Source organism: Pelodiscus sinensis, chromosome 6 (assembly GCF_052426305.1).
Source record: "Pelodiscus sinensis isolate ZL-2025 chromosome 6, ASM5242630v1, whole genome shotgun sequence".
NCBI lineage: Eukaryota > Metazoa > Chordata > Testudines > Trionychidae > Pelodiscus > Pelodiscus sinensis.
The window spans coordinates 102,924,164-102,951,772 of record NC_143057.1 but is presented as its reverse complement, the minus strand read 5'-3'; the positions used below and the strand labels follow the sequence as shown (position 1 = coordinate 102,951,772).

Sequence of the window (27,609 nt, the reverse complement as noted above, 5' to 3'; positions counted from 1 at the left end):
TGAGGGCGTTGTGCTTAGGCTATGGGCAGCAGGAGCCTTGGAGGCGTATGGGGGGGGGGGAGAAGCTGGGGTGCAGAGGGATTGGGAAGGGTGTGCAAGGACTGAAGAGAGTTTATGCTGCGCCCTGCAAAACTTTCAGATCTACTCACATAGTCCATTGATATGTATTAGCATAGTGACATGTAACTCAAGTAAAAAAGTTTGCTGTCTTTAGGATGCCCAAACATCCCAACCTTATGGGTGCCTCCTTGCCACTCTCTTCCCCCCCCCCCCCCGCAAAAAAAACAACCCCAGTGTCCAAATTCTTCTCTATTCCTTTTGGTCAACCTGCCTGCCCTTAGGTCATTGCCTCTAGCATCCCCATCTGCTGCCTGTTCCACACCCTGGGTACCAAACTAAGGTTTGTGAGGGCAGGGGAAGAAGAGCGAACCTCTTTGATTGGGCCGGTTTCTGTGGATATGAGAGAAGTTTTCAGCATAACACTCTTCTTCAGATCATTTATGGAGTCATGTTATTCCTACAGAAAATTTAAAGGAGCATGTTGTCCTGATAGTACTTTAGTTCTATACAATATTTTGGAAATGTTTATTCATCTGCAGTCTAGAGCCCAAACACTCTGGTGGAGTGCTGTGGCTATTTTGCACTGTCCCCCCAGTATAAAACAGCCTACAGCTGCCTATAAATAAATCAAAGAAAAATGTGTTTATATTGTAGTAAGGGGTGGCTGCAATCATTACAGTTAGAGCTATTTAATAGTTTCCATGCTAAGTCTCTGTCTTCATCTTGCATTGTTCTGTAAGTTCCACCTTTGGGGGCTGAAATATCAAGGCATTGCCTCTGTCCCACATTGATATTCTGTGAAGAATTTTTGAACATAAACAGTTCAGCAATACTTGAGAATGAAAATGAAAATACTGCTTTTCTCACTATTAAAATGGAACAGTACTGCTACATTGGGAACCTGAAATATGACATGCAGATAGACCCACTTGAGGAGAAATGTCTTTGAATGCTCCTGGGAAATTTGAATTTGATCAACTTTTTTTTTTATGTGACTGAGTTAAATCCTTTTTGAGATCCTGCTTAGGCATAAGTTGGCTGTTTGTTCACTTTTCTATTACTAATCTTGTAAAATTAACATTTTAGGCAGCTAAATTAGCCATGCAGTGCACTCATCCTGCTTCCTATCGAAAACAATATAACATCTGCTAATAAGGAAGCAGTTCCACATTGTCCCCTTCTCCAGATAATTATGCAATGCTTGCTAAATTGCACCATAAGGGAGTGAGCTGTTATGGTCCCTCACAGCTCTTTTCCTGGAGCCGGACCCTTTCAGCAGGACTTGGAGCTCTACTGGATAGGCACTTTCTTGAAAGAGCCTCCCCATTCCTGCAGTCTCCTCATTTTATCTCATCATCATTGTGATGGTTCCTAAGGCACTGACAAGGTGAGAATTGATTGAGGGAAGGCTTCTGTACACCATATAAGGGTCACTGGATGAATTCTTGCTCTGTTCCTTACTGCCAAAAGCATAAAGTTCCTTAAATACACAAGAAAAGGGCTTTCTCAAGTTGTGTGGGACAGACTGTTCCAGTGCACTGCTTCAGATTGTGGTTTTTACCTACATTATTTTCAATATTCACTGACCCAGTGGAGTTTGTTTTGAAAATCCTGGCTACAATACATGAAAACATTAATGTAAATACCATAGAAATAGGAAAAAATATCTTTTACAAGGTTTAAGTCAGTAGTTCCATAGAGCTGAATTATAAGAATTAAGTTTAATTAAAAACGAAAAACAATTACAAGGTAATATGTGACAAATCTACAATTGGAGGAAAAAGTGCACTATATATTGTCTGTAATGCAGTATATTATTTAATTAAAGGTTGTACTGTAATGCATATGGGAGACAGTGGCTTTAGGGTACTTAATCATGCCTCTTTAATGATCTAATGTAGTATTTTTGTATATAATAGTAGTCCTTCCCACTATGTTTTTTAATTTTCTTTGTTGCATAAAATAACTGAGTAGGTGAATCCAAAATGGCTTGAAATGTCTGGAAAGATTCCCATTCACTTCAATAGGCATTGGATCAAGTTCCCTTTGTCTGTGCAATTGAAGACTTCATTGTTTTTGTAGTTGTCATGAAAAAAAGATCTGGTGTAAAACATTTTTTAAAGGGTACTTAATAATTTTGTCAAAATGTTGATGACTCACGTAAAACTAGTATCTTACTCCAAAAGTAGTACTGATGATTAAATGGGACTAGTTTGTGAAATAAGGTGGCAATCTTGAGTTCGCAGATTTTTCTTACACAACTCTGAAGTTGTGCTATAAATCCTCCTTGTTAGCTGAGGAGTAGGATCAAAAGTAAATGTTGTCTAAAACAACCTGACAAAAATGTCTTTCCCTTTGCCCAGTGCTCAATGTGAATTTTTAAAAAACTGCTGCAAAGAATCTGCCCATGTGTACTTTAATAAATCTATACAACATAGTCCCACATGGTGTGCTTAACTTTAGAAACCAGTACTATTCTGTTGGACTCTATAATAAACATGTCTACAATTCAACTATTCTGGCATAACATTCCTTTATATCTGAGAGTGTATCTACACAGCAGCATTATTTCCAAAATAACAACGTGGGCATCTTTACCACAATTCCGTTATTTTGCAATAAATTCAAAATAACAGATGTCTTATTCCAACTTCTGTAAACCTTATTCTATGAGGAATAACGCCTATTTCTGAAATAGCTATTTTGGAATAGCTGTAGTGTGGATGCTCCACTGCTGCTATTTCGAAATAGCTCCTCCCCAGGGTCATTCAAAGTAATTATTCCCCATTGCCTCCTGGGGCTGTAAATCAAGGTAGCATGTCCACATTAGGGAAGTCTGCCTTGGACTAATTTTGAGGCTTCCCTGTAGTATATATGTGTTATTTCAAAATAAAATATTTTGGAGTATTTCTTCCGGAATAGCTTATTTTGAAATAAGTGTGCAGTGTAGACATATCCAATGATAGAATTATTGAGCTTTGGCCCCTGGAAACAAAGTAGAATAATTGTGCCCTTGACAAGATTTGCCTCTTTTGCTTCTGTAATGTGACAGATATGTTTCCTCTGTATTACAGTGTATATCGTAATATTTACATTATCTATTTGTATCTACATTTATCCATTTCTACCGGTCATATTGTCTCTGCTTGTGTCTTTTTACAGCACCACAGTTCCCTTTCTGCTTTCTTTCACTTGACATTTTCTGAGTGACAGAACAATTTGAGATTAGCCAGTCTCATTCAGAGTATCACTTTATTTGCAGTTGTCACTGTTGAAGAGACATCTAAGAAGCTTTCTTTGATCGTTGCTTATACCTTGCTTTTACTGCTGTTCATATGGGGAGGGGGGAGTCATCTTTTATCTATCATGTAATATTCCAGAGAGATGACAGAAATTCAGGATTTGTCATGCAAGTACAGTGTTCTGATGTTTTGAAAAAAAAAAATCTTTCTTTGAAAAATGAAGATAAAAGGACAATGCCACCAATTATTAAAACTGAAATAATTTTTTGCAATTCAGTTCTTACCTTGCTTATGTTGATTGATTTCAGTGCAGTTACTTCTGATTTATGATCAAGTTATTGGAGTAAGAATGGTGTAAATGAGACATAATAGGACTTCCAGGTTATGTGTTTAGGACCCCAGCCATCAAAACACCTATGCACATGCTTAGCTTTAAAGTAGTGAATAGTTCCATGCATTTTAATAGGACTAACAACATCCTTAAACTTTAAGCACATGGTTAGATGCTGTGCTTTACTGGGGCATTATTGATATTGTGTATAGTGTAATTGATGTATATGGCAGCATCTAATACGTGCAGTTAATTACAAGAAAATAACATGTGTCAATGACTTTAATGTGCAACGGACGTATGCCGACCGGGGCAACTTATAGTGGAGACTCCCTGTATTCCTGATGTCTTATTTGTGTCCATTTATCCTCTGTGGAAGAGACTGTCTCTTATATTAGCTGATATACATGGCAGAGAGACATCGCGGGCACTTGATGGCTTATATTACATTAGAGGTTAAATTAAATAGCAGTTAAATGACATCAAGTATGAATTCATCCACTTAATGTGGTAGCATCACAATTTTTAGAGGGAACCTAAACCATATCCTTGGCTTGCCTCCAACAATGGAATGATTTTGTAGAAATTCTGTTCAGCGACACCTACAATTCCTCATTCCTTATGTGGATTTTCAATGTGTAGGAGCAGATTATTCCTTAGTGCTTATGTAATGCTTTATTATTTCAAAGCACTGTTCAGACTTTAATGAATTCAGCTTCTTGACACCCTTGTGAAAAATAAATATGAATTTTCCTGAACAAATGTGATCTCTTAAATATAAGAATTTTAATTGATAAAGATTAAATTAAAGTTCTCCTGGGAGTCAGTTTGGTGGAACTGGGAATAGAACCCAGCATCCTGATGCCCTACCTATGGCATATGAACAAGACATTCCTTACCTTCAGTGAAGCCTGATTGTTGAAACTTCGTTCTCTGAGTGGAAAATAGATACACCTTTCTCCTTGTCTGAACTATCAAGGTGCTCCTCTTTCCTCATCATTTATGTCAGGAGCATAGTATTATTTTTAGGACTGTCAATTAATCAATTAACTCAAGCAATTCATTCAGAACAAATTTTTAAAAAGAATAAAACATCTTGATTAATCACAGTTTTCATCACACTGTTAAACAGTAATAGAATACCAATGTTAAATTTATTATAAATATTTGTGTTTTTCTACATTTTCAAATGTTTATTTAAATGAAAACACGGAATACAAAGTGTACAATGCTCACTTTATATTATTTCTGATCACAAATATTTGCACTGTAAAAAGATAAATAGTATTTTTCAAATTACCTCATCTGAATACTATAGTGCAGTCTCTTTATTGTGAAAGTGTAACTTACAAATGTTGAATTATTATTACAATTTTACATAATTGTAATAAAATTTGTTTACTCAGAAAAAATGTAAATCTTTACAGCCTGCAACTCCACTCAGTCGTGCTTCTTTTCAGCCAATTGCTAAAACAAATGCCTGCTTCTTCTTGAGAGTGTCACCTGAAAGAACAGGTGTTTGCATGGCACTATTGTGGCCAGTGTTGCAATATGCTAAACATTTTTGAAAATTGCACTTTCTCAATAAAGAGATTGTACTATAATATAATTAATATGAGGTGAACTGAAAAGTACTCTTTTACAAATATTTGCACTATAAAAAAGTTAATCAGAAATAATAATATAAAATTATCACTGTACACTTAGTATTCTGTGTAATTTAAATCAATACATTTGAAAATGTAGAAAAACATTCAAAATATGTATAATTGGTATTCTCATTTAACAGTGCAATTAAAACTTCCATTAATAATACTTATTTTAATCTTATGATTAATTGAAGTTATTTTAAACATTTGATAGCCCTAATAATTTCTTATTACTAGTTATTTTATAAGAAGACAAAGTGCCCGTCTGACTGCTCTATTTCAAAACAGGAATAATCTTATGGAAGTGAATTGTAACTGTACATTTCAAATAATAACCAAGGATCTGTTTCCTTACAGTGGCCCCCTCACTGATTGTTAATTGCAATGCATGTGCAAGTACACTGCTATTTATTAAGATGTCAAGGGAGCTAGAGATTCTACGTATCTAGGTATCTGAAATGAAATCATTCTGAGTGTGTCAGTGCTGGTGAGAAATCCTGTTAATGCTGTATGGAGATTGCTCTGTTGAGAGGGGATTAGCAGGATACATTTTCTATTCGTTGTCGTGACAACCATGATTCCATGCAGCTGTAAAGCTGCATGTTAATCCATGCAGGTTAATCTAGTTTCAAGATGAGCTAATCAATCAATATCAAGTCACTAAATAACAGGTGGGTTAAATGCCTTTTAAAGAAACCACCCCAAGCCCTATACAAATAACATGATATGATCCAGGAAGTTATTTATACTTTGAATTCATTTGTTGATCCAAATTATTATCATAATTATTATTGATTACAACTGTAACCAAAATGCATTAGATATTGTGCATACATATGTGATGACACAGTTTCTGTTGCCCCAAAGAATTTGCAATGTAACAAGTCCAAGGTTGGAGATATGGATATAATCTACTAGCAACACTGTTTTTAAAAGTAAAGAAGTATGTAATCAGAAAATACATTAGAAAATTCAGTTGTCTTCTAAAGTGCAATTGTAACAAATGTCAAATGAAATTCATTAATTGAACTATGAAGCAGGGGTGTTTTAGTCCTGATTTAACTGGAAATCTCAACTCCACCTTAACTTTCCTTTTTTGAAAAACATTCCGCTTCATGAAGAAGAGGAAAAGATTTTGTGTTGTAGAATGGCCACTTTATGCTGCCCTGTTGGTATAAAGAAGCCATAAGGGATCCCTGCAGAATACACTTCTTAGAGAGAGTTGGCATAACAAATGTATGCTAGCCCTTCCCCAGTCCTGCTCTAAATTGTCCAGCTGGTAACTGTCCTCTATGACCTGTTCTGCCAGCAGAGAATAGATGGGTCATACTGTGTTCTAATCACACTTCTTTCAGCACCCTTCCCCACTGGCAGTGGGGGGACAGCCTAGAGCTACTGTGCTGGGTGTATAAATGTATTAAGAACCTCCCTTCAATGAGGGATTCTGCAAGGACCATTTAGACTCTCCCTCCTCCCTACCCCCACCCCACATTATGGCCCCTTTGTACTGTGGAGTGTCTGTTTTGTCATACTTGAAACCAAGTCACTATTGTTTTTTACCTGAAGATCGGTTAAATTAAATTTTCCTGATTCAAGGTTGAAAGTATTGTCAGTCCAGTCCAGGAAGTGCAGAAAGTATTGTCAGTCCAGTAGGATCAGAGCATTGCAGAATTTAGAACAAGGTCCCTGCTTGAAAAGGACAACAAACTGTGGGTAAGGTGGGCTCATCTGGGTCTGTGGGACACAGATCATTTTGCAACTTAAATAAATTGTTACCTTTTGGACCCAAATGGATCCAGGTTGTTGTCGTCGTTGTTAGGTAGAGAAATGGATTTCTCATTCCAGCAAACAGGATAAGATTTAACCTAAGGATGTGAATGGTTAACCAGCAGGGGTTGGAATAGCGTGCGGAAGAGGGCTTCTCTCTCTCTCTCATATTTATTATGGACCCATTTTATATTCTTCAGTAATGCATACAGCTTTGTTAGATAGAAAAGCTGTTCTTCAGTGTTAATGGGCAAGTGCCTCTTCCTCTCTTTACATTACTCTGAATCCCCTGCTATATGTTCTCTCAGGAATAACTCAGGCAGTAAATCTCTTGAGTGTTAGTAATTACTCTCTCAACTATATCAGAGTTGATCTTTTTGCTGCTTAAACATGATAAAGGCATAAGATTGTGGCAGTTTCATCAGAGTTATGGGAATTTTTTTAGTCTCTCTTTCATGGGGATACCTTTCATTCAGATGCCCAGACTTTGCAGTGCTAAAAGCCTGATTTACATGTAAATGCATAAAACACGGTACTATAAATAAATACTAACTGATAATCTTACCAGATGTGCACGGCTTTATAAAAATAACTAGTGCTTCGTGGGCATATTTCCTTGTACCTTCCTGACAGAGCATACAAATTTCTTCCTGTTTGAATTCAGCAATAATACCTGACCCAACACTGTGCTGTTACAGCACAAGGAAAGTTGCATTTCTCATTTTAGGATGCTACAAGCCATATTTGTGGCTAGGACTGAATTTGAGCAGAGCTGATTTAGGGCCTGATCCTGAAGGATGCTGAGACCTGGAGCTCCCATCAATTTAAAGGGAGAGCTTGCAACCTCTCTCAGGAGGAGTTCAGTACCTTGCAGAATTAGGTCATTTAATAAACATCAAAGGCAAGCATATAAAAGGCACCCTAATGCAAACCATGTGCTGCCACTCATTAGATAAGCAACTGTCTGGTTTACATCATGCTAATTCTGAAGCATAATCAGAGCTTCATGTGAGGAGTTTTCTCTTAGTAGCAGTCAGTGGTAATTAGCTCTAGCATGTTCTTTCTTCAATTCTGAAGATTTCTTTGTCTATTTTTTTTTTCTCAGGCCTTCCCACTAATTTCCTAACTGCTCACCATTTTATCTCCCACCTTCATTTGGATGCCATTGAAACAACTGATGTCCTGCTTGCTTAGGAGAATGATACAGGGACTCTTTCCCCTCCTCCAAATCAAAGAGCCAGAGCTCTTGTAAGAGGTAGGGTTGGCAACTTTCCCAGACACAGATTACAACCCCTCTTTGGTGTTCTTGGCCTCTAGTGACCCAGGTTTTGATGAGCTTCTGAATGCTTGTTTGGCAGAACAATGAAAGTGCTGATCTGCCCAGCTACCACAAACTAGCCCCACATTTTACATGAAAATACAGACTTGAAAAGAAAAATATATAAATGTTGGTTGTGAGGAGGGACTAAGCTGGGCATTGGTAATGTTTATTATACATATTGGACATGTCATATGAAGCAAATTATTTATTAGTTTTATTTCTATATAGGTACCAGGATCATCCCTGCCTGTATACTCACAGAAAGCCCATCTTGCAGTCCTTGGCTGCAAGCAAAACTCCTGACGACTACAAAGGAAATTTTCTTATGTGAAGACTATTGAATCTGGCCCATAAATGCTGCTGAAGAAGTGTTATAATTAGATTGAACTGAAATCAGGCACTAAATCATAGCATGAATCAAAGCACAGAGGGTATTTTCAAGCAACAAGCTGCCTTAGAGTTCTGCTTCTTTTTCACTGTCCATAGGGAAAAGGCAGTCATATTACTAGCATGGACAGCATCCATTTGTCATCAAGTAGCAAATCTAAGGACTGATCCTGATGTTTTCTCTGTCAAGTCCCCCTGTTTACTACAAAATAGCTCTCCCTTCACTAATATATTGCAGAACATTATTTCTGAGAAGTCGTTTTAGCAGTTCTTAGTTCTTCTTCGTCATCTTCTGCTTTCCTGTGTTACCTTAGGCTACATCTAGACTGCAAACTTCTTTCAGAAGAAGTTTTTCCAGAAGAGATCTTCCAGAAAAACATTTTTCGAAAGAGAGTGTCTCCACAGCAAAAGTGCAGAGATAAAGCCATCTGCTGTTTTGAAAGATAGCTTCCAGTCAATTTGGATGCTATCTCGCATTTCACTTATGATTACTAGGGACGGAGTGGCCACCAGGGCACCTGTGCTTTTTCCTAGAGGCCTCTCTCTTTCCAGAAAGCGCACTCTATGTCCACATGCGCCTTTTTCCGAAAGATCTCATTTGGAATAAAGGTTTCTTCTTCTTCATAGAATGTTTACCTCTGTCGAAAAACCCCCTCCATTCTTTCAACTTTCTGATGAAAGAATGCAATAGCAGTGTGGACTCTGGGGGGTTGGTGGGGAGTTCTACCTCCTCAACAAAAATTGCTCCCACCCCCACCCCCGACCCCAAAATATTCTGGTGCGGCTCTTTGCATTTTTTTCCGCCGTTGTTTCGGCTCTCTTCATTTAATGGGTTGGCCACCCCTGCTGTAGGTGCTACAAAAAATCCTGGGGTTAGTAGTATAGCATTTTTCACTAGTGGAGCTCAAAGTGCTTTAAAAAGGAGGTGAGCATCATTATTCCCAACCCCTACTTCCTGTATTCAAGTGAAGAAAGATCATTCAGAAGCACTGGCAGGATCCTTATTTTTCACATCACTAGCATAAGGGAAGGAAACTGGGAATCTTCAGTCTCAATTAGGGAAGGAGTAGAAGGAAGAATCCCATCTTTCCATGATTAGTAGCTTTCCTTGGCTGTCATGCACTCCTGTGTATAAATCCGGGTATTTGGACAGTACATTGTACATATTCATGAATTATGTATCATCAGTAGTTTTAAAAAAATAAAATTTAGGATTGGAATAATGCATATTAAGTATCTAAAAACTAGAATTTTATACAGGTGCATTTATCATTCTATCTTGCTTAAGATGATATGTCAAAAATGCCTAAAAGTTAATGTAATTTTTTTAAAATTTCAGGGAGACCTTTGTGGAAACACTTAAGGTTGGGATCCCCAAAGTGGGGCTGAGGGATTTAAAAGCCTATCTCCATCTGGGTCAATGGGTGTTAGGCCATGGCTTTCTTAGGCCCAATTAAAAATCCCAATCTAAATGCTTTGGGACAACCTTAATGGGATTACAGCTGGTTTCTAAGAAAGGACAGGATTTGCTTTTAAATCTAGAGTGAAAAAGCCATCATTAGCAAATGTTGCTGAGCTGCATTAACATTGAGATAAGTGCAAATAAGATTTATATACCAGTGTTAAAACAAGTGACTCAGGGAAAGGGGGAAAGGATTTCCTTCTCTTCAATAATGAGACTGTCTGTGAACCAACTATAGGTTGGACCTCACTGGTCTGGCACCCTGGGGACCTGACTGGTCCTGAACAAGGGGATTTGCCAGACCAGAGGTGGTCTCTCCCCTCCTGACCCATACTGCCACCAGGTTAAAGCTTCAGCCTGTCCCCACTGCTGTCTCAGCCCCTCAGGGCTCTTTAGCTGCTGCCGGCCCCACTACTGCCGGAGTGCAGCACCATGGTCGGAGCTCTGCAGCCAGGGCACAGCTCCACAGTTGCCTGGCTCTGCAGCTAGGCTCCAGGGCTGGGGCAGAGGGTCTGGGCCAGACCTTCGCGGCCAGAGCCAGAGCTCCTTGGCTGCTGCCTGGGGCTTGAAGCTCCATGGGTGCTGCTGGGACTAGAACTCCCCACTGTGCTTCCTGTTCTCCACCCCTCCCATCCCAACACTGGGTTGCCAGTACCCACTACAGTGCTCCTGCCCCACTGCTAGACTCCCCTGTTCCTGGGCTCTGTGGTCCAGGAACATCCATGGTCCATGTCAGACCACGGATGTTGCCGGATCCCAGTTAAGGGAAGTACAACCTGTAGTAACCTTGTGCTCACACCCTGAAGGTTTAGGAATCAAGATCTACATGATAGTCATGGGAAGGGAAGCTTTTTATATATACAGTAAACTTTGGATAATCCGGCACCTTTAGGACCCAGGGGGTGCCGGATTATCAGATATGCTGGACTATCAGAAGGGGGGCTATGAGGGGTCTGGAGTGGGGTGGGAGGGGATGCCACCCCAGACCCCTCATAGCCCCCCCTTTACGACCCCCAGGAGTCCCTGATTCAGCCGCTGCTGGTCAGTTTCAGCAGCAGCTGAATCGAGGATGCCTGGGACAGAGCAGCTGGGGTACTGCCCAGTTGGTCCCGTAGCGCTGCCCCTCGGGGCTGCGGGACCAACCCGGCAACACCCCAGCTGCTCTTGGGGACGCCTGGGGCAGAGCAGCTGGAGTGCTGCCGGGTTGGTCCCGCAGCACCAAAGGACGGCACTGCAGGACCAACCCGGCAGGACCCCAGCTGCTCTGCCCCAGGGGTCCCCGATTCAGCCGCTGCTGAAACAGATCAGCGGCTGACTTGGGGACCCCTGGGGCAGAGCAGCTGGAGTGCTGCCGGGTTGGTCCCACAGCACCAAAGGACGGCACTGCAGGACCAACCCGGCAGCACTCCAGCTGCTCTGCCCCAGGCGTCCCCAAGAGCAGCTGGGGTGCTGCCGGGTTGGTCCTGCAGCCCTGAGGGGCAGCGCTACCAGACCAACCCGGCAGCACCCCAGCTGCTCTGCTCCCGGCTTCCCCGATTCAGCTGCTGGTCAGTTTCAGCAGCAGCTGAATGGGGGAAGCCTGTCCGGCTGCCCCAGCACTTTGGGGTTCCTGATGGTGCCGGACCATCAGGCGTCCCGGAGCATTGGATGCCGGACTAATGGAGTTTTACTGTATTTGCAAATGGTTCACTGAAGTCATCAGTGTAATAACCCATTTATTTTTCCTGGCGGTAAATATGCCCTAACAAGTTTTTGTCTGGAATGTATCATGTATGTTGTTTTGTTGGGAAGATGCAGAAAACACAAAAGCTGACTGTTGGAAGAGAGAGCATCATGAGAGAAGAAAGTTTTAATATGCAAACTAATATGCAACCCCTAAAAAATAACCATCTCTACTATAATCACTGCAATGCACCGTTAGCATGAAACCCTCTTTCAGCACATTCCCTTCAAACCTAGTGAATATGATCAATATCCATGTTAAGAAATTGCACCTTATCTCCTTTTCTCAGGAACAAGACAATATAAGCCACCCGCCCCTACCCCTGCCCTGGTTTTACCTAATACATATACCCTAATTTTCTAACTCTTGGCTTGATTCACCAGTGAATTACTTCAATATTACATTGGTGTAATTAAATTGAGTTCAGTGAGAATACATAAAGACAAACGAGTAATTCAGGGTTGAAGCAGAAACTCCGCTTTTACCATGTTTAATTAATAATAGGTAAAAATAGAAAGGTGCAGAAAGAGAACTCTGTTTAATTCCCGACCTATATCCATCAACTAGAGTATGAGGGTATGTCTACACTACAGCGCTAGTTCGAACTAACTTAGTTCGAATTAGTTAATTCGAACTAAGCTAGTTCGAACTAACGCGTCTAGAACTAAAAACTAGTTCGAACTAGCGTTTTGCTAGTTCGAACTAGCAAGTCCACATTGAGTGGACTCTGAACAGGGCTTAAGGATGGCCGGAAGCAGTGCCGGCAGGGCATAAAAGGAGGACTTAGAGCATGGAGATGCTGTCTCAGGCTAGCCGAGGGCTGCGCTTAAAGGGTCCCGACCCCCACCCCGGACACACAGTTCTAAGGGGTGCCCCGCTTGCAAAGAAGTTCTGGCTTGGAGTGCCCTGAGTGCCCACACTGGGCACATCACACCACTCGGCCATCAGCCCGGCTGCACTTGCCGCAGGCTGCCATCTGGGGAGAGGGAGTAATTGGGGGGCTGCAGGAGAGCTTCCACCCCCAGAAGCCCGCAGAGCCAGCCCAGTCCTCCCCATCGGGGGCTCGTACCCCATTCCTCCCTCACCTCCTTCCACTTACCCTTCCTTAGCCCCCCTTCTTATTGATGTACAAAATAAAGATAACGTTTCTTCCAACATTGACTCTGTCTTTATTGAAAAAAAAACTGGGGGAGACTGGGAAAAGGAGGTGGGAGAGGGGAAGAGAAAGGCTGGGAGAGGGGAGGGCAACTAACATGATCAGGGGGTGGGGACAGGTCCCAGATGAAGAAAGGCTACAGAGACTGGGACTGTTCAGCTTAGAAAAGAGGAGACAGAGGGGGGACAGGATAGAGGGCTCTAAAAGCAGGAGTTGGGTGGAGAGGGTGCATACAGAAAAGCTCTTCATTAGTTCCCATAAAGAAGGACTAGAGGACACCAAAGGAAAGGAATGGGTAGCAGGCTTCAAACTAGTAACAGAAAGTTGTTGTTGTTGACAAAGCAAATAGTTAACCTGTGGAACTCCTTGCTGCAGGAGGCTGTGAAGGCTACAACTAGAACAGAGTTTAAAGGGAAGTGAGATAAAGTGATGGAGGTTGGGTCCATGGAGTCCTATTAGCCAGAGGGTAGGAGTGGTGTCCCTGCCCAAAGTTTGTGGAAGGCTGGAGAGGGATGGCACGAGACAAATGGCTTGGTCATTGTCTTCGGTCCATCCCCTCCAGGGTCCCTAGGGTTGGCTGCTGTTGGCAGACAGGCTACTGGGCTAGATGGACCTTTGGTCTGACCCAGTACGGCCATTGTAAGCTCAGGGCTCAGGGTCGGGGGTCTCAGTGGACCCCCTTGATTTTCATGCACACCTGGTCCTGGGTGGCCAGGCTGGCAGCTCTCCTGCCCTAGACGGCCACTTTCCTGTGCCTAGTGAGGAGATCGTGGACGAGGTCCACGATGTCTGCACTAGCCCAGGAAGGTGCCCTCCTCTTGCGGTCCAGGGCAAGCTCCCGGGAGCCGCCAGCCTGGTCCCGGCAAGAGGGGGAGGGCTGGGGGGCATCGGGTGGGTGGCTCTGTGCCGTGCCAGGTGCAGGGTCTGCTAGCTGGGTGCTGGCAGGCTTGCACCTGGCACGGGCACCGTAGCCAGCCCGTGCCCCTTTAAGGGGTCCGGGGCCAGGAGGGGGCATAGAGTTTCCCTGGTGTTGGCCAGAGTGGCCACCAGGGAAACCTGGGGAGGGCTAGCCTCCCACTAGTTCGAACTAAAGGGCTACACAGCCCTTAGTTCGAACTAGCTAGTTCGAACTAGGCGTTAGTCCTCGTAAAATGAGGTTTACCTAGTCGAACTAAGCGCTCCGCTAGTTCGATTCAAATTCGACTAGCGGAGCGCTAGTGTAGCGCCTATTAAAGTTAGTTCGAACTAACGTCCGTTAGTTCGAACTAACTTTGTAGTGTAGACATACCCTGAGGGAACAGATCCAATGTCCATTAATTTCAGTGAAACTCTTCTCATTGACTGCAATCTATATTGGATTGGAACCTAAGTATGTATGTAGTTATTCCATGAAAATAAAAGCAAGAAAATAGCACAATGTGAAAGCAGATGGTCTTGGTTGGTTGGTTTGTTTTGTTTTTGTGAAGTCTACAAACTATAGAAACTTACAGTTCTGTTATATATTTAGAAAAAATCTTCTGAGTTATCCCTAAAAGGTATGATCCACTGTTCCAGCTTTGGCACCAAAACAAACTTCCATGATAATGATCTCACATTTCTCTGGTTTTCTTTTTTAAATTTCCTTCTCACTTTTTAATCTGTAATCACTTCTGGATGTTCTGTGCTATTGACATCAAAATCTTATTATCTAAGTAGTGACCAGAAAATTAACCTTATGCTAAATCAGACCTTCTTTCCTTTAATATTATTGCATGAAAAAAACAAAGGGTCCTGCAAAAAACAGCAACAAAAACTAATTTTTTTTATTATATATTTGAACACAGTGGTCAGAGTAACCAGTGTTCTTTGATTTGATTGTTTGTATGAATTTATGCTCTTGGGATAGGTGCAGCTATGTAAAAACTCAGAAGTATTTAGAAATCCGTGCCTCTCCATCCCATCTATAGGTTTCCAAGACTATAAAGACTAGGAGTAGGGAGTTAGCTTAATTGCCCTCCAGTTCCTTCAACTAATTCAGGCTTTGTAACACAAGGCTCCAAAAAAATTGAAAGGATGGATTAATATCAGTCATTATCTTGCAAGCACAAGAGTTACTATCTGTTTGCTGAGATGCAAACCATAAAGACATAACGGAGGTGGGAGATATAGCAGCCAGGTGGATTGACATGATGAAGGAAAACAAAATTGACAGCTACTCAAGGGAGTATCAGAAGGGGTGCTCCCTTGATGGCAGTTCACCACCAGGGACAAACCAAGAGCCTACCTCTCAGTCCTCTGCACCCCAAGAGAGACCACAGATGCCCGCTCATCTTACTGCTGCCACCATATCAGGACTGTTCCCTACTCTGGCACTCCAAGTGCAGAAGGTGGGGGCCTGCAAAAACCTTAAATACCTTGCTTCTATAGGCTCTGCTTACAAAAAAACTCACCAGAGTCACAGATGCACTGGCTCTGGAAAAAAACAAACAAACCCAAAGCTGCCACCAGGTGATTTCACTCTAAAAAACAGGAGGGAACACTTGAATTCCTTCCCCAGCATACTCCAAGCTCTCTTCCCCCAAAAGAGCTTGGGGGGCGGGGGAGAAAAGAGAGAAACAAGCTGCAGCCTCTTGTCTAAGACCACCCAGTCTTAGGCAGGCAAATACACACACACACAGACACCCCCCTCCCCTGTTACTTTGCAGGACACAAGAATCAAATCATCACCTTAAAGTGATTTTTATTAAAACAAAAGATATACTTGATAAAGCATACTTGGTTGCTAGGTATACAGAGCAACTAAATAAAAACACAAAGAAAATCTGTGGGAACTGTTAGTGAATGGGAGAGGGAAGGCATGGATTCACACAGAGAAGTTTAAACCAATCACAATAAAGAAAAATACCCTGATCTCAACTAGATACACTTTTTCCCTTTATTTACTCACAATCCCGTCTTGGTTCATTCTACTTCTATGCCCTGAATTCCTTGAAGGCATGGTAGTCCTGCTTGGGTTTAAATCATTCTGTATGTCTCAACTCCTGGCTTAACTTCCCCACACAAAGGCTACATCTACACAGCTTCCCTCTTCCGCAAAAGCCTATGCAAATGGAGAGTGGATTTGCATATTGTCATGCTTCATTTGCATAATTAGAAGCCGTTTTTGTGCAAGAGGAGGTTTTGTGCAAAAAAGCGCTGTGTAGATGGCGCCTTTTTGCACAAAAATGGCTCCTAATTAATTATGCAAATGAAGTGCAGCAATATGCTAATCTGTGCTGCTTTTGCAGAAGAGGGAAGCTGTGTAGACGTAGCCAAAGAAAGCAGGCAAGGTATCTTATAAGTTTCAAATTTCAGCACTGAATCCCCATTGCTTACTCTGCTCCTTTGCCTACACCCTTGCTAGCTACCTGAGTTTAACCCGTTAGTCGGTGGGTGCTGGTCAGCACTCCTATCATCACACCCCAGTATTGAGCCCAATATCTTGTTAACTTATAAATCATATTGGTGCTCAGGAGATTAAATTCACAGGAGCAGGAGTGACCAAAGTGCCACTGGTGCCCAGTGCTCTGCAGGTGAAAAGCCTAGTTGATTCTAGCTTATGATCTATGTCCCCTGCTGCAGAGGAAGATGAAAGCCTCCCTCCTGAAAATCCTTGCCAAACTAACATGGGTAAAAATTCCTTCCTGACTACAATTCTGGTGATCAATTTGAGATTGAGCATGTGAACAAGACCCACCAGCCAAGAATCAACAGCCTGCTCAAAACTAGTAATTTAGTTTTGCATAGCTACATCTCTGAAGAGCATGAAAAATCCAATTGGGGCATGACCAAAGTTTGGCAACCATAGACTTTCAAATCAAGTTCAAGGTCTCAGTCCTTATCTTGAAAAGGCTCAGGGGGCTGGGCCTACCATATATAAAAGATACCTTAAGACTCTGGGATGAAGACCATGGTCAGCAGCTTCACTCCTCTGGCACAATAGAACTTTTTGTACAGTAAGAATAAAGTGAAATTTGTCCATCAGAAAGTGGAAAACTTAGCACCAGCAAAGTAGGCTCTGCAAATTTAAAATAATTTTGACTCTCTCAAATATAATCCGTTGGTAGTGATAAAAGAATGGCATTCACCTTTTTGTTTATCTGAATGGAGATTTTTCCCAATTCATCTAGTAGGTTCATCTGCCCAAAAGTTTCTTCTTTATAGTAGCATCTTTTGGAGTTCATCAGAATGCACTTAGACCTGTTCTTTGGATAATCCAGCAACTGAATCAGGGACTCTTATTTAGGCATATAATGTAGGCAGTTATATTAACCTTCTTTCCTTTTGCTTGAAGTCCAAAAGCATTGTCTATCTTTGCAATGAATGGGTAAAACACCCATATAAAGTACAGAAACACTTTTCAGTGTGAAAGGTGTTTTTGTGAAAATAGTCATTTGATCTGTAATAACCACAGATGTGCAAAGCCTACTCTCTCATGACATTATTCAGTGTTGCTGTAGCTGTGTTGGGACGAGGATACTGGAGGCAAGGTGAGCGAGGTAATATCTTTTATTGGATCAACTTCTTTTGGTGAGAGAGAGAGAGAGAGAGAGAGAGAGAGAGAAGCTTTTCAAGCTTACACAGCTATTCTTCAGGTCTGGAAAATGTACTCACTGTCAGAGCTAAAAACAAGGTCAAATAGAGGATCGAGTATAACTAGCACATATGCTAAGGGACAAAAAGGAGTTTAATGGGTTACAGATTCTTGTAACAAATCATAAATCTAGATTGATTTGTTTAGTGTCTAACAAAGTTATGAATATAAGCTTCCAGACTCATTTTTTGTAAGTGTTGTGCAGGTTTCCTTTGAGGATGAGGCCTGACAGGTCAGATGATAAGATGTCCTTGGTTTTTGTGGTTTTTTTCTCATTTTCCTGTACAGTAATTGTCTGGTTTTATTAGGACATTGAGTGCACTGACTGTGATACATTTATGTTTTCTGATCGGCATGGGTAAGGCCCATTGATCTCAAAAAGGGTGTTTGGAGGGTGTTGATCATTGTAGCAGCGGCACTATCTTTGCAGGCTTTGCATCTGTTCTGGTTTGGTGCTGTCTTTGAGTTAGTGTCTCCTGATCTCATGGGAGCTTCCTTCTGACAATGAGCTTGAGGAGGCAGTAGGGTTGTTTGAAGGCCACAAGAGTCGGTTCAGGAAAGATTTCTTTCAGAATGGGGTCCCACTGAATATGAGTTGAGGTTGTTTGATAATATCCTGTGTGGGTCCATGTAAGTAATACATGACAACCCCCCCCCCCCCCCCCCCCCCCCCCCCCCCCCCCGACCAGAAACCTCTATATATTCCTGTATGGAAGCAGATTCTCTTGGGGTATTTGGGAGCCCATTCCCTGATGTGATCTACTTCTCTGTGGATTGCCCTTGTTGTTTGGTGTATGTTAATATGTGCATGTTGGACTTTCTCTTTGGAACATACTCTGTGGTATCTGAGTGCCTGGCTGTAGATAACAGATTTCTTGATGTGTTCAAGGCAGATCTGTGTAGGTAGGTGTGATGAACTGTGGGTTTCTCGTATAAGACTGTAGAGTGCCATTGTTGAAGCGGATTGTGGTGTCCAGGAAGCTGATGCTAATGTGAGAGTGTTCCAAGAAGAGTTGTTTGGATGGATGGTAGCTGTTGAAATTGTGATGGAAATCTATGAGGGAGTTTGTCATCTGTTTAGAGCATGAAAATATCATGGATATATCTTATTATATATCATTGTTTTTGTGGTGCATACATCCAGAAATTCTTCTTCAAGATGGCCCATGAAGAGATTGGTATATTGGAGAGACATCTTAGTTCCATTGGTTTGAACAAAGTGTATGTTGTTGAATGTAAAATAGTTATGGGAGAGGATTAAATGAATGCATTCTGCAATGTATTTGGGGCATATATCTAATGCTGTCCATTTTCCTGTAAATATTGGAGGCAGACAGTGGTGCTGTAATTGTGAGGGTTGTTGGCAGATAAGGAGATGACAGCTATGGTGGTGTTCCAGCTCCAGCTAAGAGCTATATGGCTGGCTCAATTTCATAACATGGAGCTTATCAATCTAGTCAAGTTCAGTTCTGCTGTGAGCCACTTGCTGCAGAGCTATGAAATTGACAAGAATAACATCCAAGAGCTGATGTACTTATTGTGGTGCCTAGAAGCATAGTGCATCACCCTAGCTACACCAACATATAAGCCCTATGTCTTTCATGGAGGAAGCATGATTATATTGGTGTAGAAGGGCACTTACATGGACAGCAGAAAGACTATAATGTAGATGCTGGCATAATAAGGTGCAGCTAATTCTGTAGTGTAAACCAAGCATTAGAAGGAAGAACACCACCCAATGAATTACAAGCATCAGTTCTTGTAGCTCCCAGATTATGGTTTTAAGTCGACTTTTCACACACACACCAGCTCCCAGTTGCCACCCCTCCCCATGCTGTTGACTCTGATACAGAGGCTGCAGTGCCAGGGATAGGGGAGCCTGCTTGTAACTCTGCACATTAACCAATGAACCCAGGCTCATCAGTTAACCCATGTAAATGGTTACACTTTCACATTCCTACCAACCCTGCTGCTCACCACAACTGGACATATATCAGAGGGGTAGCTGTGTTTGTCTGAATCTGCAAAAGCAACAAGGAGTCCTGTGGCACCTTATAGACTAACAGATTTATTGGAGCATAAGCTTTCATGGGCAAAGACCCACTTTATCATGTGACGTGCATGCATCTGACGAAGTGGGTCTTTGCCCACGAAAGCTTATGCTCCAATAAATCAGTTAGTTTAGAAGGTGCCACAGGACTCCTTGTCACTTTTACAACTGGACATGGCAGTCCAACAGCTAGTGGGCAGGGGAGTGAGGTGCCTTAGCCGGCTGCTTGGTGTGGCTGGTGGTTTGGCAGATGGGGTGGCACTTGGAGGGCCAGTGGCTCAGCTTGGAGATCTTCAGAAATAGGGGGGTCCATGGCTTGGCCTGGTGCTGGTGCATGGGGGAAGGGGAGAGGAGAGGGGCTAGCATCTTGACCCAGTGCTGGGGCCAATCTGGCTTGGCTGAGGGAGCAGGGGAGGTAGTTGGCTTGGCCTTCCCAGCCTGGCATTTGACTTAGCCCTGATCAGCGGTCTGCTGCTTGAGGAGCTGGCAGCTTGGCTATGGACTCCACCCAATGCTGAGGTCAGGCTGGTAGCTCGGCCTGGAGTAGTGGTCCTGCAGTTACTAAGTATTGTTTATAAATTCACTTACTAATGAGAATTTCTTCTATGCAGAAGTGTATATTTGTTCTGAAGCTGACCATTATGGAACAGAGATCCTCAATCCCAGGTGCAAGTCTCAGGGCTTCTGTTAAGGTGGGAGTTTGGGGGCTCTGGTTGGTGGAGTGGGGCATTGGGTAGAAGGGGCAGGACCTGCAGGCTAGCCTTTCCAAAGTGGGGATCACCAGCCAGTCAAGAAGTCCTTTATCTCTTTGGATCTCACTGACCTTGTGTGATCCTAGTTAGCCTGTGAAATGTGAAGGGACTATCCAGCCCTATTTTCCATATTTTCACCTATGCACATGTGAAATCTTAAAATCCCAAAAAGATTTGTGCTGTTATAGGTATACATATGCCATTGCTTGTTGCACTAAAATAACCATTGCTTTGAAACCCACTACAGTAAGTAGTTTAGTTCTTTGCTTTAATATTTAAAGAAACAGTTTCCATTAGTATCCTTTCTGTTGCTGTAGGCATGTAGCTTTGTGTGAATACATTTCAGACAGCAATTCTATTCATATGTGACCTCAGCTGTACATGCACTATGGCTTTCACGAGTTATCCTCCAGTTTCTACTTTAGTAAATTATAAACATTTTTAGTGTTGTATTTTTCTAAACAGTTGCCATCAGGGTACCTCTACAGACCTTTTTAATGTTATGACTTTAAACCTCACATGTTTAAAAAGTATATTAAAAACTAATATTTACATTGGCATTGCGTATTCTGTAAGATTATTTTCTCAGAAACTAAAGTGAAACTAGAGAGATGGGGGTTTTGTTGTCATGATTTTTGTTTTGTTTTGTTTTCCCTTTCTTATTCCGTTTCAATCATGCAGCTGCCTTTCCTTGTGTTGGTGGCAGGTTGCTATGAGGAGGCATAGCATTAAAGAAATCCAGGATGGATTAGTCAGTGAATGAAATGCCAGAAGCACTGTTAACATCTACGTAAAAATAGCTTTGGCTATTTCAGAACTTCCATCAAGTAGTATTAACCTGTAGCCTCTACTGCATTTAATAGACTATGCCTCAGTTCTCACAATTTCTTTTGAAGTCTGGATTCTTAGTCACAACTTTTATTCAAGATTCTGGGGAGGAAGGCATTCTGAATTACTTTTGTTTAAAGAGGTTTTTACCCAACCTTTTGGTATTGGGCCTGTGGTGCTAGCAGTACTTCTGCAATTACTAAGTATTGTTTATAACTTCAGGTAAGTGTAAATATCAGTAAGAATAAAATGTAAGGGTCTTAAATGTTTGTAGAGGAATTGAAGGTGAAGTATAGTAAATTTAAACTTACTAATGTGAATTTCTTCTAGGCAGAAGTAAGTGTATGTTTGTTCATAGATTTATCATTGAGAAACTGTAGTCACCTAAAAATAAAGGCCATGATTTTGATCTTGCATGTAACTCTGTACACTGTCAATGGATTTACTCCTAATTTGTATTCTTGCAAATGAGATCAGAATCTGACCCCAATCTTTAGGAAGAGATTGTATTTTATTTTCAGTATAAACGTTTAAACAAGTATTATCTGTCATACCTTCTAGAGCAGTGTTTCCCAAATGGTGTTCCGCGGAACCCCGAGGTTCCACAAAATGAAAATAAGGGTTACATGTGAAAATTCCATTACAATAACATTTTATGATATTTAAAAAAAATATTATGTGATTTTTGTTTTTAAATGTGTAATTAAACCAAATGTTGATCTCATGACCTTGTTTAGCATTTGTTTATTGTTATCCTTACTTATTTGTGGGCTACTTTTTCAGCTCCATATATTAGACTGTTAGTAGGGATTCCACAAAATTCTTTCGAGTTTAAAAGGGTTCCGTGGCCAAATAAAATCGGGAAACACTGTTCTTCTTTTTTGTCTTCTTTTTTGTGACAGTTCAAATCCTCTGTTATACAAATTTAGCAGCTTCAACGTCCTTTGGAATAATACTGTGTATATATATAATCAGTGTACTAATTACAAATGGATGGTCTCCTACAGATTACCCTATTATTGCAAGATATTCAGGCCTGTGTTACTTTTTAGGTATGTAAATGTATCAGAGCCTTCCGTTTATCCAAAATATTATTGGACCTTTGAGTTTCTAGACAAGATAATCAGCTGTTGTAAATAGATATAGTTACTGAAATCAGAGGACCTGCTGCTATTACTAGTAGCTGAGTATCTGGCACGCTGTATTTTGGTTGCTTTCATGTTTTGGTTGTTCCTTTATATTTTAATCAAAACAATCTCATTCAGATAAAGCAAGCTGCTCCACTCATCTGAAGAAGTGGGTTATGTCCATGAAAGCTCATGGTACTATATATATTCTTTGTTAGTCTCTAAGGGCACGTCTACACAGCAGCATTATTTTGAAATAACTATGTGAGCGTCTACACAGCAAGCCTGTTATTTTGAAATAATTTTGAAATAATGGGCATCTTATTCCAAATCTGTAATCCTCATTTAATGAGGAATAATGCCTATTTCGAAGCAGCTATTTTGAAATAGAATGTGTGTAGATAGGGCAGCTGGAGTTATTTCAAAATTAGTGGGCTCCAGGGCTTCCCACAGGTGCCTGGCTTGCCTGTCTGTCCACACTCCTCAGAACTCTGTAGTTCCCCTTCCCCTGTAGCCCTTAAAGCTGCAGCCACAGGGGAAAGGGACTGTGGCACAACGCAGGCCCTAATAGCCCTGTGCCACATAGCAGCAGCCATTACAGCTATCCCTGCTGCCATGAGCTACCCCCGCGCTCGCACCAAGCCCTCCATGGCTGTAGCTGAGCAGGCAGCCAGCTTGCAGGACCCTGCCCAGGGATGAAAGAGGCGTGCACCTTCCTGCTCTGGTGCGGAGATCCTCTAGCTCATTGAGGTCTGGGGAGAGGAGGCAAACCTGCAGGATCTCTGCATCAGGCGCAGGAATGCAGATGTCTGTGACCAGCTGGCTGACAGCCTGGGCCACGTGCACCCAGGAGCAGGTGCACATGAAGATCAAGGAGCTCAGGCAGGCCTATGCCAAGGCCAGGGAGTGTAGCTCCCACTCTGGGGTGGTACCGCAGACCCAGCTCCACCGTATCCTAGGGTGGGGGTCAATCCCGCTCCCTCGCTTGTGGTGCCTCTGGGCTGGAGACACCTGTCATCACCCTCCCAGGGTGGGGGGGCAGAGCTGGTGTGGAGGGGGAAGAGCTGGACGAGGCCCGTGCCATCTCGATGCCTGCCAAGCAGGAGGCCGTTCTCACCCTGGAGCCAGTACCTCTCTCCCAGGATGTCTCCCAGGTTTCATCTAAAGCTGGGGAAGGCCCATCAGGTGAGTGCCATTACTTTCTCTAGACACACATGGGTGGAGGCAACAGGCAGTGAGGGGCAGCGGCCCACTCCTCACTTGGCCTTCTCAGCCTGGTGGAGGACACCGAATCCCTGCCAGGGGAGCCTGCTGGGAAGGGAAGGAAGTGGAGGGGACCCTGGAGGCACCCTCCCTGGCAAGCAGCGTCTGCCACTCACAAAAACCTTCCCCCAACACTCCCCCCCCCCCCCTTCTCCAGTGGGCAGGGTTACAAGTCCTCTCTTTGTGCCAGGCACCGCCACTTCTGGACCCAGTGTGTGTGCAGCACAGAGGGAAGCCAAACTGCCCTGTCACCTCCCCCATCCCACCTGCAGGCTCCTCGCGTGGCCAGCACGTTCCCATGCCTGCTTGTCCCTGGGGTGCAGGGGTGGCCCATGCCTATAGGCAAACTAGGCAGCCACCTAGGGCACCAAGTTGCATGGGGCGCCAAATTCCAAACCCTGCCCCTTCCATTTCCCATTCCCTTTCCGGTGCTTTACCTGAAGCACAGCTTCCTTGTGGCCAGGAGGGGGGTAAGTCCTGGGAGAGGCAGCACGCGGGGGGAGGGTTGCACCAGGGGGAGGAGGAATGGGGGTGGGGTTCCTCTGTGCCGCGGGAGGGAGGGGGTTGGCCTCAGGGGAAGAGGAACACGGGGGGGGGGGGTTCCCCTGTGCCGGGGGAGGGAGGGGTTGCCCCGGGAGAGGCACATGCTGGCTTCTCTCTGGGGGGGGGGGGGATCTTGGGATGAGGTGGGTGCAGGGGACTCTCTCTCCCGACTGGCACCCAGTTCCCTCTTCCCAGCCCCCGAACTCCATCCTCAGCCCCCCCTCCCCAGCACAGAACCAAAACCCTCAGTCGATATCTGCCCTTGGGGTTGGGGGGGGCGCCGATTGCATGGTTCGCCTAGGACGCCAGTTACAGGCAGCTAGTCTAGGGCCACCCCTGCTGGGGTGTAGGGGGTAGCGAAGCTCCTCCTGGGACATCTGTGTCCCTGCAGGAAAGGGGCTGCTGTCCAGGCCTCAGGTGGCCTTGCTCGCAGCACATCCCCTTTGTCTGAGCAGAGACTTTTCAGTGTCAGCTCAGAGATGAGGGCTGGCTTCATGCACCCTGTCTCTTGGGATGACTTCCCTTCTCACTTTCCTTCACAGCTGGACCAGCTTCGAGTGGGGCGCGAGTCACATCTTCCACACCATCTTCCTGATTTTGCGTGACCCGCAGACGAAGGCAACCCGAAGAAGACCTGCAGCAGGAGCACATCACCTGCCTGCATGCCCTGCAGTGATCTCTGGACCAGGAGGATCACAGACTGGAGGCGGGCCTGGAACTGCACAGAAACACCAGGTCTGAGCCTGCTGCAACAGCTCCTGCCATATGCATGGCTTACACAGCCACTTTTGACCACCTGATGGCTGCTTCTGCTCCTACCCCCCTTCCCAGACCCCCACACACCTTCTCCCCTAGTCCCCCACCTGTGGCCACTGAGGGCCCTGCACAAGAGGTGGTGGGACCACCCAAGGCAGGTGCCAGTCCCGGCCCCATCCCTAAGCCTCTCCACTTCCCCTTTCCACTTCCTTCCCCCTTCCCAGGTTCCTCCCCAGTTACATTTACCCCAATTAAACCAGTTTATTCTTTAAAAAAAAAGTGTGGTTTATTGTGTCTGTAGGGGAGGAGGAGGTGGCGGGAGGGGAAGGGGAAAAGGGAGGGCAAGGAAAGGGAGGGGTGGGAGAGGGTAGGCACACTGGGCTACTGCAGTGGCCACTTGTGGGGAGGCCCAGGGGAGAGTCTCACAACTGGCCCTGGCTGAAACTCTCAGGGCCTCCCGGATGTGCACAGCCCCCTGATGGGCCTGGCAGATGGCAGCCATGCACAGCTGGTCGAAGGCCCTGGTTAGCTGCTCAGCCTCTGCCTTTCACCCTGGCAGGAACGTCTCACCCTTATGTTCACGCAGGTTGTGGAGGACACAGCACACAGCCACCACTTGGGGGACATTCTGATCACTGAGGTTCAACTGGGTGAGGAGGCAATGGAACCTCCCTTTCAGATGACAATGCAGGCCCTGTTGAGCCTTCCATTGAAACATCCCTGGCTTTGGTCAAGGTGTCCGGTGTAGAGCTTCATTAGCCAAGGGAGCAGAGGGGAGGCTGCGTTCCCTACAGTGCACATCAGCATGGTTTTTGTCCCTGACCCTGATGGTGCAGTCAGGGAAAAAAGTGCCGTCGTGCAGCTTCTGAAACAGGCTGGAGTTGTGGAACACACAGGCGTTGTGTGCCTTCCCCAACCACCCAACGTTGATGTCTGTGAATTGGCCACAGTGGTCCATGAGAGCCTGCAGGGCCATCAAAAATTACCTCATGTGGTTGATGTACTTGGATGCCCGGAAATTGGGGGCCTGGATGGGGATATGGGGGAAGTCCATGGTGGCAAAGCTGGTGACGATGGGGTCCACGCTCAGGTGGTTGATCCTGCACAGCAGGACATGTTGATGGCCCTCACCACCTGTAGAAGGAGACAAACAGAGAATCACAGGGTTGCCAGAGCCCTCAGGAGATCCCTGAGCCCAAGCCCTCTTCCCCTCCACACACACCAGGAGCACCCCTACTTACGCCATCCCCTGGCAGGGCTTTGTGAAGGCGGGACTGAAAAAACTACCAGGGAAGGGGCTTCCATCACCACCACCCTCTTCCTTGGGTACCCTTTTCCAGCAGTTCACCACTCCCCCAGGAGAATAGCATAAGTGATTCATACCTGCATGAGCACAGCCCCAATGGTCAATCTCCTAACACTGAACTGCTTCCCCACAGAGCGGTAGCTGTCCGGCGTGGCGAGCTTCCAGATAATGATCCCCGCTTCTGGAGGGGGATGGCAGGTTGCATGTGGGTGTCCCATCGCCTGAAGGCAGGCACAAGCCACTCATAGAGCTTCAGGAAGGTGTCCTTCCCCATGTGGAAATTATGGAGCCGCTGCTGGGTCATCCTACCACTCCATCACAATCCAGTCCTACCAGCTGGAACTTGTGCCCAGTCACCAGAAGCGGCAGTTTATAGGGGAGAGTGGGTGGGTTGAGCTGCATGAGCAGTGCGTGGAGAGGAGAGGAGGTGCCCCACAATGAGCTGGGGGTGGTCCTCCTGCGGAGCCATGAAGGCAGCCTGCAGTACCTGCTCCAGGAGATGCAGCGTGAGGTCTAAGAGCTGATGACTGCTGAGAGGCAGGTCCAGCTCCATGGCTAGAGTGCTGTGGTGTCTGCAAGTGCAGCCAGAGCAGACGGTGGAATGAGTCTGCTGTCCCTCAAGGAGGTAGGCAAAGGAGAAGAGCCTTAGATACGACTGTATGGGGGGAGGGAGGCCTTTAAGCTTGAGCCTCAGGAAGCAGCTACAGGAAGTGACTGCTGTCCTGATGCCCTGCCTGAAGTGCTTCCATATGGCCTTAAATGCTATTCAGCATCCAATGAGTGTGGACACTCTATTGCTGAGTGGACATGTTATTTCGAAGTAAGCTATTTCAGAATTTCTATTCCAAACTAGCTTATTCCTAAATAAGTGTGCCATGTAGATGTACCCTTAGGTGCTACAGGACCTCTCATTTTTAAAGTTTTTTTTTTTAAGGTACAGACTAACATGGCTACCCCTCTAAGATTGGATAGTATAAAATTTATGTTTACATCCAATATGATGAAATGAAACTAGTGTGCTCTGGGAAGTCAAACAGTGAAATTGCATATTAATCTATGACAAGGAGCAGAGTTTGATCTTCCTGCTTGGATGTTATTAGAAATTAAATGAGGAGTTGAATCTAATTCTTTAATAAATGAAATTTATATTAAATTGTGATCAGATTCTGATAATCTTTTATCATGTTGAATTATTCTGTGAATAGCCCCAATTGAAGTTAGAGTCAAATTATGAGACCCTTGCCCATACTGATGTTCAGTTATTAAGATATGAG

General features: G+C 44.0%; 1 protein-coding gene across 1 annotated transcript in view; it reads left to right on the top strand.

The window, feature by feature from the left end:
- NIM1K (NIM1 serine/threonine protein kinase) overlaps positions 1 to 27,609 on the top strand; it is a 70,800-nt gene that overhangs the window by 443 nt on the left and 42,748 nt on the right. The gene's annotated exons all lie outside the window — the stretch shown is intronic.